The sequence below is a fragment of the Culex quinquefasciatus genome, chromosome 2 (genome assembly GCF_015732765.1).
Source record: "Culex quinquefasciatus strain JHB chromosome 2, VPISU_Cqui_1.0_pri_paternal, whole genome shotgun sequence".
NCBI classification, from domain to species: Eukaryota; Metazoa; Arthropoda; class Insecta; order Diptera; family Culicidae; genus Culex; species Culex quinquefasciatus.
Genome location: NC_051862.1, coordinates 221,667,426 through 221,681,313, shown reverse-complemented (window position 1 = coordinate 221,681,313; position 13,888 = coordinate 221,667,426). Strand labels below are relative to the sequence as shown.

Below are 13,888 nucleotides of genomic sequence, written 5' to 3'. Positions count from 1 at the left end.
TTGTACGGAAATTGCCAACACACGAAATTGTTTTTTTTTTTTGCTTGGTACGAAATGCAATATGCATATGATGAAAAATGAAAGCCGATGCGATGCGGATTGTGTCAGCAATATTCGAGAATAAAGGGACGAACTCGGGGAAAACGACACCCAAGAACAACACAACTATAACACACCGAGAGTTGTGTACAGGGAAATTGATTACGTTTAGGTGAACGTAATTTCCCATTTGACATTAGCATCCATCACTGACAGGTTTTCTTTTTCTGCGGTTTCGGCATCAAAAGAGCGCCGAGGAGCTGGTGCGACTCTAGAAAATGATCCGCTTGTACACCTGACTCTGAGCGTTTGACTATGGATAGGTGGTAGATTGGCAGATTCTCCTGTTGGCGATGATTGATCTTCCATCAAACTCACTTGCGATTTTCCGTTGAAGGACACAAAGGAAATTTTCAATCAATTCGCACTCGTCAAGAGAATCCCACACACTTTACACTAGCCACTTTGAGGAATACTACCTTCCGGGATGAATCTACCACTTCCGGTGTTGCAAACTGCACACTGCCAACGAGACTCACTGACTGGAACAGGAAGCCGACGTTGACCAAAACGATCGCGTCGACGGCCAGCGGTTCATTCGAACTGAAACCGTCTTCCTCGCCAGAGTGGCTTCCTCCGATCGAAAATCAATACTTATTACATAAACTAGATTCCACGATCAATTACAAGCGAATGCCGCTGCAAACTGCCTAGTGCCTTTCAATAAAAATATAAACCATTAGGTATATTTAGAATCAAGTGAATACACACCGAGAGAAATTATTCACCAGGAAGCCAGGATTGTTTCGGATCTCCAATACCAACCAGAGTGTACTACTAACCAACACCACGGTGTGGCCTTCGAATGTCTGAGGGCAGGCCAAAAGACGCGCTTCTTCCACCAATCATCGCCGACTATCGTCATCGAGAAATTAATCGTCTCGCTGTCCACACCAGCCACCACAGCGGACAACCCCGTCCCACTCCAAGAAGGGAGATGACAGTTTAAACCCCACGGCACGGTTTTAAAATAAATAAGTGTGAAAAAAAGAATCTTCAGCCGGTGAAACCAACCAAATATTTAAAAAAAAAAATCCAAGCATTCCAGCAAAATCCAATATATTTCCAAAGAGTTCAACAATCTTAACCCCTTTGACACCCCTGAAATCCCCAAGCGAGAGAGAACGCCACCATGAACCAAGAAAAGGGTGTCGTGGTAATGAAAATGACACGCCGATTTATTTGGACGAAGACACGAAGATCGGAGAGTGAATTAAACGTGGCGCAGCCTGTTGCAGCAGGAGCAGAGTAGAGTACAAGTTCAATGCAAATCTCGATCTCGCGATCTGGTGCACACAAGCGTCGGGGTACCAGAAGGAGAAGTACATAAAGAATCAAATATAAAGGAACAGATCGAGCCAATAACGATGATTTTTTTCGTATTTTTTTTTTCTCTCTAATTGATTGAAGTCGAATTCGATAATCGTTCATATTGACGGTTTGTCTCGAATTTTGCCTTTCAACTGGCGAATGATGGATCGAGGCTGTAGTGCGGGGTTTTCAGAATTAGAATACAACAGTGAAAATAAAATGACTCCGTAAGCAGTAAAATAAAAATAAGCGATAAGGTCATAAACTAAAATATTGTTGTCAAAATAATTGACATATTTCATCCAGTCAATTTCACTTTTAGTTTTTCTTTGGTCTAATAATTTTTTCCTTGAAACTGATCATTGCGAAATAAAATTCAGATATGGTAACACGCAGACAATTTTGAAAAGAAAATTCAAATTAGATTTTCTTTAAAAAAAAAACTACTAAAATGCCCTTAATCAAAATTAGAGAATAAAAAACATGCAAAAATATTCAAAAGCACACGAATAAAAAAATACAAAAATTCTAAAATAAAATCTTTTTTTCTGATAAAAATTACAATTTTTTAAGTGCAAAAATGTTAATATTGTTGAAAATTTACATTTTTAATGATTAAAAACTGATTATTAATCGAAAAGGATACTTTCAGCAATTTTGTTATTTTTTCAACATAAGCTTTCGAAAATATTTGCAACGGCCTTACAAAGTTAAAATTTATTTTTTTTTTCCTGGTGCTGTGCCTCCTAATTCTTTTTCGTCATTTTGGTCATCTTTGTCATTTTTGGTCATGTTGGTCATTTTGATCATTCTGGTCATTTTGATCATTCTGGTCATTTTGGTCGTTTTGGTCATTTCGGTCATTTTGGTCATATTGGTCATTTTGGTCATTTTGGTCATTTTGGTCATTTTGGTCATTTTGGTCATTTTGGTCATTCCTGTCATTTTGGTCATTTTGGTCATTTTGGTCATTTTGGTCATTTTGGTCATTTTGGTCATTTTGGTCATTCCTGTCATTTTGGTCATTTTGATCATTCTGGTCATTTAGGTCATTTTGGTCATATTGGTCATTTTGGTAATTTTGGTAATTTTGGTAATTTTGGTCATTTTGGTCATTTTTGCCATTTTGGTCATTTTGGTCATTTTGGTCATTTTGGTAATTTTGGTAATTTTGGTCATTTTGGTCATTTTGGTAATTTTGGTAATTTTGGTAATTTTGGTAATTTGGTCATTTCGGTCATTTTGGTAATTTTGGTAATTTTAGTCATTTTTGTTCATTTTGGTCAGTTTGGTCATTTTGGTAATTTTGGTAATTTTGGACATTTTGGTCATTTTGGTCATTTTGGTAATTTTGGTCATTTTGCTCATTTTAGTCATTTTGGTCATTTTTTTCATTATGGTCATTTTGGTCATTTTTGTAACTTTTGAAATTTGTAATTTTGTCATTTTTGTCAATTTTGTAATTTTTGTAATTTTTGTAATTTTTGGGATGATCGCAGCAACCGTGCGCGAAGTCGGAAGCGAAAATTTTTAGCTGTCGTTTTTTCACCCATTTTTTTTTTTTTTTTTTTGTGAAAAAAAGTATTTTAACATTATGAAGATCAACGCAAAATTTCTGATGATGACCAGTGGATGTTTTGGAAGCGGAGCTTTCGCGATTATCTGGACCAGCTCAATTCCTCAAGTGTCGTCGTCGGATTAAATGGCAGTTTTGGCCAGATGAGGTCTGCGGTCCGGGCCCCCCTAGCTGCAGCCGTTGTTGGAGTGGAGATATTCGGAGTTAAGGAACACTTCCACTTCATTCGATCGGCCTGTTTTTTTCATCAAGAATTTGGGTTCTGACGATCGGGACCCCACCCACCTGGCTGTGTCTTTTGAAGATTTGCTGTTCCTTGGTGAGAGCTTTCCATCATTATTTGCTATTTGACTATATTCCCCTTTATTATAATATAATATTATAAATTCAATAACCCTCCTACCCCTTTCTCACTTTCCCATTCCCCAATCCCAATTTCCCCAACCCCAATTTTCCCATTTCCACTTCCCCCCTAAAAATATAAATAATTGCCAATTTACACTAACACACCACTCCCAACTTATTCGGAGCGTTTGTTACGGTATGTCCACGCATCCTTCCTCCCCTGATGATTCTGTGAAATGTGGTCCGTTCACAGAATCTGTCTCTGCGGTTAATGCAACGCAGTAGGCCTGGCCGCTTTAATTTTTGCAATACATTTTCGGGGTAACTCGGATGTACTGCAATTATTACTATTGACAAGAAAGAACTTGGGGCGTAATCTAACCACAAGTTCTTCCAGGATGCTTTCTTCGGACTGGCTGCGCTTGTGTTCGATTAGATTAGATTAGATTTTGTAATTTTTGTAATTTTTGTAATTTTTGTAATTTTTGTAATTTTGTAATTTTTGTAATTTTTGTAATTTTTGTAATTTTTGTAATTTTTGTAATTTTTGTAATTTTTGTAATTTTTGTAATTTTTGTAATTTTTGTAATTTTTGTAATTTTTGTAATTTTTGTAATTTTTGTATTTTTTTGTAATTTTTGTAATTTTTGTAATTTTTGTAATTTTTGTAATTTTTGTAATTTTTGTAATTTTTGTAATTTTTGTAATTTTTGTAATTTTTGTAATTTTTGTAATTTTTGTAATTTTTGTAATTTTTGTAATTTTTGTAATTTTTGTCATTTTGTCATTTTGTCATTTTTGTCATTTTTGTCATTTTTGTCATTTTGTCATTTTTGTCATTTTTGTCATTTTTGTCATTTTTGTCATTTTTGTCATTTTTGTCATTTTTGTCATTTTTGTCATTTTTGTCATTTTTGTCATTTTTGTCATTTTTGTCATTTTTGTCATTTTTGTCATTTTTGTCATTTTTGTCATTTTTGTCATTTTTGTCATTTTTGTCATTTTTGTCATTTTTGTCATTTTTGTCATTTTTGTCATTTTTGTCATTTTTGTCATTTTTGTCATTTTTGTCATTTTTGTCATTTTTGTCATTTTTGTCATTTTTGTCATTTTTGTCATTTTTGTCATTTTTGTCATTTTTGTCATTTTTGTCATTTTTGTCATTTTTGTCATTTTTGTCATTTTTGACATTTTTGTCATTTTTGTCATTTTTGTCATTTTTGTCATTTTTGTCATTTTTGTCATTTTTGTCATTTTTGTCATTTTTGTCATTTTGTCATTTTTGTCATTTTTGTCATTTTTGTCATTTTTGTCATTTTTGTCATTTTTGTCATTTTTGTCATTTTTGTCATTTTTGTCATTTTTGTCATTTTTGTCATTTTTGTCATTTTTGTCATTTTTGTCATTTTTGTCATTTTTGTCATTTTTGTCATTTTTGTCATTTTTGTCATTTTTGTCATTTTTGTCATTTTTGTCATTTTTGTCATTTTTGTCATTTTTGTCATTTTTGTCATTTTTGTCATTTTTGTCATTTTTGTCATTTTTGTCATTTTTGTCATTTTTGTCATTTTTGTCATTTTTGTATTTTTTGTATTTTTTGTAATTTTTGTAATTTTTGTAATTTTTGTAATTTTTGTAATTTTTGTAATTTTTTGTAATTTTGTCATTTTTGTCATTTTTGTCATTTTTGTCATTTTTGTCATTTTTGTCATTTTTGTCATTTTTGTCATTTTTGTCATTTTTGTCATTTTTGTCATTTTTGTCATTCTAGAATTTTCGGCTATCCGATAATCGATTATCCGAAGCCTCCATAAACACTTCGACAATCGAATCATAATAAAACTGCTTTTATTTATTTTCTTTTTTTCATGTCTAAGTTTAAAATTCGAGTAAGTCACCCCCAATTAGACAAACTTGAATGGGTGATTATTCGAGGGTTCCATTACCCAAAACGACTTTTTTTTGCGACCACTTCGGAGTCAGATTTTTAATAAACCATGGAGACGCACGATCATCCTCAAAAAAGAACCTCCTTTCGACACTACCACCCACTCAGGCCACAGTTCCGATCATTTGTTTATGCGCTCTCAAGATGATCCCGACAAATCTCTCTCCCGAGAGAGCGAGCAAAACATTCTTCACTCTCGTCACGTTCTCTCCCAACTCAACTCCTCTCGGCGCGCTGCCGCACGCGATCACGCGAACGGGATCACTGCAGCAGCGCCTACTAATGCACATTTAGTACGCCCGTTGCATCACACTCACAAGTCGGTCGTTAGAATCTTGAGAGTTTTGCGCGCGCGGGCACTGGTATTGGTAATGACGATCGTGATGACGGTTGGCCACCGATTCTAGAACGCTTAGTAGGCTACGTGTCGAGGAGAACAACCGGCCCCTTGGTTGGTGTGGTGTGGTGTGTTCTACAACACACAAGTTTAGCGCGAGTCTTCTTCTAATAGTGCTGGATCGGCTCATATGGTGATGTGTATTTGCTTTTCTCGGATGAAAATGAGTGCTTCTCTTCTCCTGAAGTTAGTCGCCGAAGCAGCAGCGGCAGGGCTCTTTATACTAGATGCTTTGGACGCGCGGCGAAGCATTCCGTGTTAGAACGCCGACTACGGTGAACGTGTGTGTTTTTGTCAGAAGTCGCGGCCTGTTGCAAGTCTGGAAGTGTGTTACTAGGTATAGTGTTACTATAGTGTACTCTGGCTAGGTCATAGCAAGCTGCGGCGCGGTGGCCCTCAGAACGACGCGGTGTGCTTAGCGTGTTGGTTTGGGGCGCGCAGCATCCAGAGAGCCGAGTAGGCCGTGCTGGACTAGTCGAGGTGTTCTAGTCGATGACTACTGCGACGGCGACGACGACGGTTAGCAGCTAGTAGTGCTGGGTAATTGATGGTGAAGAGTTCTAAGTGCAGCATCCATTCCGAGTTGTTGTTTTTTTTCCTCTGCTTCTTCTAATGATCCAATTAGCCTCGGTGGTCGTCGTCGCGGCGATAGAATTAGTGTGTTTGGTTAGTGAATCGACGACGCCAGTGTGACGGCTGATTGAAAACACATTCAATTCAAGCACTCTGCTGCTGCTGATGTTCTGCTGCGGTGAAGAAGAGTCTCGACTCAGTGAAGCGCGCAACCAACTCAACACAACTCGGTGGTGGTGATCATCGGGAACGTCGAAAAAGGGCGTGACTATCACGCGCGCACACATGTGACGCGCGCGGTTTTTTGGCCATTTGGGCACGGTTCATCAGCCGAAGAGAGTGCATTCATCGAATTCGTTTTAGCCGAAGAACGAAGAAGTGTGGTGGTGCTGTGTTGGTGCGCTCAAGAAGAAAAGTGAAAGAAGTGGCACAATTATTCCACAATTCTCGAAGAAAGGACAAACACACTTGCACACACAACCTACTGGTGTTATCCCTCACCAGCCCTGCACCGTCTTCTGGCACAACATCTGGCCTGTCTTCTCGACGTACTCGTCTTCATTCTTCGTAGGTCCACCCGAAACCCGAAAGCGCAATGTGAGTTTTCGAACCCATAAAAACCCTCTGTTCGTGTGATTGTGTGTGTGTTTTTTTTGTGTGTTGGTTGGTTTTGTGCGCTATTTTTAGAATGTACTAACTTCAAAAACACTCTTTTGCTTGCGCGCCTGTGTGTTGTACTTGTTCTCTTCTGCTGCTGCTGTTGCTGATGCCGTCCAAGCTGCTGCTGCTAATATATGTATAGTTATGACCAACCATCCTCCGCGCGATTTTATTAAAGGAACTAAGCCGCATCTTCGCGTGCGCCTGTGTTAGTGGTCGTGCGTGCGTGTGTATCTTTGTGACTTTGTTTGATTATCTCCGCGACCGCGCCGACTTCAGCGCGTTATCAGTGGCGAAGAACAGCGCTCTTCTTGTCATTGCTACTGCTTCAACTGCTTCCAAAAGCAGCGCGCGCGCGATGATAGTCAATAAAATTTTCATCAATACACACACACTCACGCGCACACAAACACCCATACCAGCGAACCCTTCTAGTTAGTTACTTTGCTTAGTGTTTTCCGTGTGAGAGAAGAAGAAACTTAAAACACACAACACAGAATTCCGTCAACCACCCCAACAGCAGCGCGAACCCAGGCCAACGAAGAAGAACAAATGCTTCTGGAATGAATTGTCATTGTAAGTTAAATTTGAATTTATTATTATGGTACACCACATCTTCTCGGCACACATATCGGACATGGGGATGCGCGCGCGCCGAGCACCGACACGGTAGTGTCTATGAACAACAACATATGGGGGATAACTGCCACCACCATCGACCACCGTGCACTGGGGCTGAAGTTGTTGTGGTACCTCGGATGCTTACTAACAGGATGCTAACTTGTTTGACAAGGCTTTATTACTTACAAAATGCTTGTATTTAGACATAAGTGCGTTTTTAACAACTTGATGTTATAGTTTTTCTCATGCTTGTTTATAACTTATAATCTCAGACAGTAAAATTTAAAAATTTCTAAATCTTTGTACTCGCCAAAGTTTTCAAAATTACACTGACTTTAGGTTTAACATGTATTCATAAGAACAGAAACATCAGGCACTAAATTGTAGTTAGTTGGGATCATCTCACCATGCGTCTCCTCTGTTCCAATTTGAAAAAAAAACTTCCAATCGTTAAAACTTAAAATCTCAGGTTAATTTACAAAAGGTCCTAATGGCCATTTATAAACAAAACCGTTTTCGAACGGTTTTCCTTTTTTTCATAAAATTATTTTTTATTCGGTCCTTTTCGGTACTAGGTACCAACTTTTCCAGAGCCTGAAATAATCAAAACAGATGAAAAACAACTCATAAAAATTCTAAATTTCAACATTAATTTTAAAAAAATAAGCTATTTCAGTCACAGCAAACATATAGACCTCACGATTGAAACTTCTTTGAATGCAAAAAAAAAATCGATGTCAAATTAAAAAATAAATTTACTTGAAACTTTTGTCTGTATGATTATTATTTTGACAAAAAACTCAAATCATAATTACATTTTTGAAGAAGAGAATTTTTTTGTTTTTGTCACACACCCCACCTACATTTCCTGCAAAATCGACCCAAAAAATCAGGGGGCAATTTTTTTCAATTACTCCCAAATTTTGATTGTAATCAGCTGAAAACAATTCAAAACATATTACAATTTTGGAAAAACTTTCTATGTACAGCACCGCAAAAAGTTTTTTTTTTCGGAGAAAATTATGTTTTCGTCAAACCTTTTTTTTATTTTTTTGAAAACAAATGATTGCAAACCAACAGCATTTTCCAAAAAAAAAATCGGTAGTGTACATTAGAATTCCACAAAAATCCTTAGTAATTTTTAGTCAAGCCCAAACATACAAAATATAAATTTAAACGCAGGAAAATGCATTTCATTTTTTTTGTTTAACTTCAATTTTCGTCACAATTTTAAAGTTTTTTGAATATTTTTTTTTGTTCCTTGATTTTTTTGGCCGATTTTGAAAGGGCCCTCCCTTTTTCTTTTTTGCATTAGCTTTGAAAAATACCATATTTTGTAATTTTTACAATTTCCATATTGACTACATATTAGGGTGACAATAAAAAAATCGGCATCAGAGATACCCTCTGACTCGATTCCTAATGCAAAAATAAGTATCTGTGCCAATTTTGAGCCAAATCGGTTAAGGCTAAGGGGTCGCTTTTCATCGTTGAAGTTTATATGGGGAAAATCACGAAAATGTATGGGGAAAAACATCGTTTCAGTAATTTTCTGATAGGTGGCGCAGGTCTCGCCCAAAATTGTCCATGTGTGAGATTCTTGTAGGAAATTTAATTCCCTACAACTTTGTCGAAGGGTGCAAAACGATCCAAGTTGATCCTGATTTTTGGTGATTTTTCTAGAAAAAAATATTTTCTTATATACTTCCTATATACTTTCAAATATATAAGCCGATTTCTTTTCATCGCATTGCTAATAACTCATCAGGATCAACTCGGATCGTCTTGCACCCTTCTACAAAGTTGTAGGTAATTAAATTTCCTACAAGAATCTCACACTTGGACAATTTTGGGCGAGACCTGCGCTATCTGCTGCAAAAATCCTGAAGCGATGTTTTTCCTCATACATTTTTGCGATTTTCCCCATATAAACTTCAACGATGAAAAGCGACCCCTTAGCCTTAACCGATTTGGCTCAAAATTGGCACAGTTACTTATTTTGCCTAAAGAATCGATCCAGGGGGTATCGCTTGCGATTTTCCGAAATTTACAATTTTTCTTGTCACCCTACTACATATTTAAAAAAAAGTAACAACTTTTTTCTCAATTCACTTCATTTGATATCGAAGTTTTTTGATTAATGAAAATGAAATAATGCCTTTCTCAATTTTTAAACTCATTCATAGAAAAGTTTATGGGAATCAAGAAAAGGCATTGGCTTAATAAATTTAGCTTTAATAATCAAAAATAAAAAAAACTATAAAAAAAACTACAAAAACAAAAACTATAGCCAAACAAAAGTTGGAATCGTTGTTCAAGTTTTTAAGCAATGTGACAAAATTGATAAGAACGCTGATAATGCATGGCCTTTTTAACAATGCTGTTGTTAAAAAGATAACCATTACCATTTTATTTTAAGAAACATAGTCAAAAATAAATCAAGCTTTAATTAGAAAAATCTTCTTTAAATACGTGCCATTTTCTCATAGCTATAATATATTTGAAGTCTCAAATAGCCTTTTCATTCTTAAAATAAATATAAAAAAATAAAGAATCTAACCATAAATTCTAATTGATTTGCAACTGATTAGAATATTGTAAATAAAGCAACTAGCTCTGAATTTCCGACGTTTTTACAAGAAAAATCACAATTTCCCATTTTTTTCCGATATTTTACGGATGCTAACGAATTTCCGATTTTTCAGATTTCACGACTTGAAGGGACACCCTGAATCGAAAAGGACAGTGACCCTCTATAACCCAACCATGCTGCTTAGCACGCTTCGATCTGAAAATCCTTCAAAAAAGTTTTACTCGGTAAACCTCGTTAGTACGACTCGTGCTGAACAAATCTTCTTTTTGCAACTAGTTGCATAAACTACTACTATTTTATTTAGTTTTAATGATCAAATTTTTTTAGATTGACTAAACATTAAAAAATAAATCCAGAAAATTTTGGAAAAAGTTATTTAGTTCACGGATTGTTCAGCAGTTGAAAATGAGTTTTTTTTAAACTAATTTGGTACGTACGTAAAGTCATGATTAAAAATTCGGACACTTAGTAGCATATCATTTTTGTTATAGCTGGCAAAAAAAATCATGTAATAAGTTGGAAATGTAGAAACATCATCAGGATGTAGTACAAATAGTCATTTTTAAGAGAATGCATGCAAAATATGCCTTTTCTGACAATTTTTCATCAGAATCGACACTTTTGATTCGAATTCCGGACACTCGATTTTGCTTATGAATCGCACAAATTTGGACTGCAATTTAAGTGAATAGCCTTCTTTAAGCTGCAAACATCAAAACAATATAAAAATGTTGATGTTTGGTAATTTAATACCATCCTTGATCAACATATTGCTATTTTTGCCACTGGAAATATCTTCAACAAGCAAAGAAATAAATAATCTAAATTAACTCACTTCACAGTCCCTGTAACACTGTGTGTGTATTCCCTAACATCATACAGTGAAAACCCGTGTGATATTCACAATTGCAATTCTTAGATCTGGAAGCAAACACATTCACACTAGCTGCGACCACTGCTGACGGACGGTTGAAATCGCTCGAAGGCCGCATCTCGTGTACTGTGTGGTTCTAACTTCTAGCAAACATCTCACACTCGTGGTACTGGAACTTTGTGGTCAGCAGCAGCAGCCATCATTTTTTTTTTCTTTATTTCTAACTCGGCAACACTCACTTTATCAGTTAACAAAGATGCTCATTGTGCGGCATTTCGACCGACGACGACGAATCGTGCTACTTTACACTCTGCTCATATTAACATACACTACACTACATAAACCATACCACACATAAGTGTGTATAGTTATTCGAGGTTGTTGGTTGAAGATTAGAAACAACGAAGAAGTGGGCCATCGTCGGGAAGACCATAGCTTGGCCATAGCACCCGTTTAGTGCCGGTTAGTGTGCTCTACTTTGGTGGACACACTTAATTCGTCCATGAGAGGAAGCATTTGAGATCCCCTTAAGACGAGATAATTCGTGCTGATTTAAATGTTTAAGCGAAAATTTGGTCCAGGAACCTAGCATCTCCACCACAGTATTAATATGCAATTAGGCTGGTAAAAATTTTATTTAAAGTTTTTGTCAACCTCGAATCTTTAGGTCAGAATAAGTAACTGTGCCAATTTTGAGCCAAATCTGTTAAGGTTTAAGGGTCACTATCGATCGTTGATTTTTGTATAGAAAAAGTCGTAAAAATGCACGAGGAAAAGCAAAAAAATCAAAATTCTACCAAAAGGTGGCGTTAAATGTGTCGGATCATTGTCAAGTGTGAGATTTTTATGACAAACAACTTTGTCGAAGACCAAGTTATAAGCGATTTACAGAAACATTGTTGTATTAAAAGATTATTTTCCAATTTCCAGATTGCACTGCCCCTGATCGCATAAATGTCCCATATGCATTTTCATCGATTTCGAGTTTTTGATGCAGTTTGGTTCAAAATCGTGTGCTCTTTCAAAAAAGCCTATAACATCCAGTTCTTTGTTCTAGAAATCAGGAGGAAATTTAGTTTTTTCGCGAAAACTTAGCACGTAGCCTTATGTATGGGACAAACTCAAAATGCGTTTTTCTCAGCTTACTGTTTTTGCACATGGGACATTTATGCGAACATGCAGCAGTCCATTTGAGTAATTCTCTAGAATTTCACAGTTTTTTCGAGATTTTTAAATTTAAATTCTTTTTAATTGCATTCCATGATTTCCCTATGATAAAAGTCATTTTGCATCTTTCGGTCCATAAGGAATGGGTACACGGAGAAAAAAAAAATACCGAAAATCGTCAACAAGGGTTCATGAAGTTGAGAACCAAGCAAAAAGTGTTAAAATTCCATGGTACGTTTTTAAAAACGCTTTGTTCGTGGTTCCCAACTTCATTAACACTTGTTCACGATTCTGGGAACTCGTTTTTCTCCGTGTTTGTGAATATTCGGGAATCTGAATCTTGAGAAGGAATCTTCTGATGGTAACGCTTCCACCTCACTAGAAGTTTAATTCTCAATGTTTATTTGGGATTTATTTTTTTTATTATTATTTACAAGATTTTCATATTTGTTTTAGAGAAAAAAAATGCAACTTTTAAGATAAAGTTTAGGGTGGTGAAAGTCTGGTAGTTGATTTGAATGTTTTTAATGCATTTTATTTGCAAAATCAAATTCAAAATCGATATATGATGACAAGTTATAGGCATTTCTGGGTTAATTTTAATCAAATGTTCATTTTTTTGCAATTTTAAAATAGTCATGAAGAATTCAAAAAATATACAATTTTTCTTTTCAATTTTTATTGATACTGTGTAAAATGGGATTTTCTCAGTGTCACCTAATTAACACTCACTTTTGAGCTGCTAATATCTCGGCAACAGTTGGTTCGAACTTCAGTGCCAAACAAATAATATTATGTAAAATTTTAGCTCTTTTTAAGAATTTTTTTTCATAATATCAAAATCAATCCTATTGTTTGAAAATGCCAAAAATATGTGGTTTAACTCTTTTTTATAACTTTTATGTTTAATTGTTTTTAATCGATTTTTCAAGTATTTTTTCCTTTATGATTTAAATTTCAACAAATATATTTTTGTGAATTTATCAAAAATATACATAATGACCTACACAGTAAAAAATAATGTAAATTTGGAAGCTGTAATTTTGGAAGGTTGAATATTACCTCTTATATGATGTAATTTTACCTCTTTAGACTGAAAAAGAGACATTACACCAGAAAAGAGGTAAAATTACACCTTTTTTCTGACATAAAAGATGTACCCCTTTCCAGATGCAATATTATCAAGATTTTTTTTCTGTGTATGTTATTTCTGGAGTTAATTAAAATACACATAAACAAATTTTTGTTGTTTTCAAAGCCGTTTTCGACTCATTTTTTGATCCATTTTCAAAAACACTCAGAAATTCTTGAAATTGCTTAATTTTGCCTGTTCTAAAAATCTAAAATCAAATAAATTTAATGTCGTTCAAGAGGAAAATGCAAATAAGTGTTCAAGGACCTTTTGAAAAGTAACCCTAGAGATATTATGATGCAATTGGTGCTTCATTTTTAACATTTCTTACAAAAAATGGGATAATTTTCAGCATGTTTCGTGTGTGCAATAAAAAGAAAACAATCTGTTAGCAAAATAATTAAAGACTACATAAAACTACTCAAAATTACTGAAATAAAACAAAGTATGTATTTACTATGCAGATAAGACTATTTGAAAAAGTGGGCTGGATTATTTAAATAAATAAATAAATAAATAAATAAATATGGGAAACCTACTTGACCGAAATGTCAAGCTCATATATGCGATTATCCTTACAGCTTTTCATCGG

At 35.2% G+C, this 13,888-nt stretch overlaps 2 protein-coding genes across 15 annotated transcripts in view; one reads left to right on the top strand and one right to left on the bottom strand.

The window, feature by feature from the left end:
* The window catches only part of LOC6036325 (reticulon-1-A), a 188,462-nt gene that overhangs the window by 118,680 nt on the left and 55,894 nt on the right, over nucleotides 1-13,888 (bottom strand). The window lies entirely within an intron of this gene.
* LOC6036334 overlaps nucleotides 5,648-13,888 on the top strand; it is a 58,437-nt gene continuing 50,196 nt past the window's right edge. Inside the window, exons 1-3 of one of the 14 annotated variants that reach the window (XM_038256894.1) lie at nucleotides 5,648-6,013; nucleotides 6,821-6,846; nucleotides 7,332-7,485. The gene's annotated coding sequence lies outside the window, so the exon portion shown is untranslated. The other 13 variants (XM_038256892.1, XM_038256903.1, XM_038256895.1 and 10 more) reach the window with 13 other exon arrangements.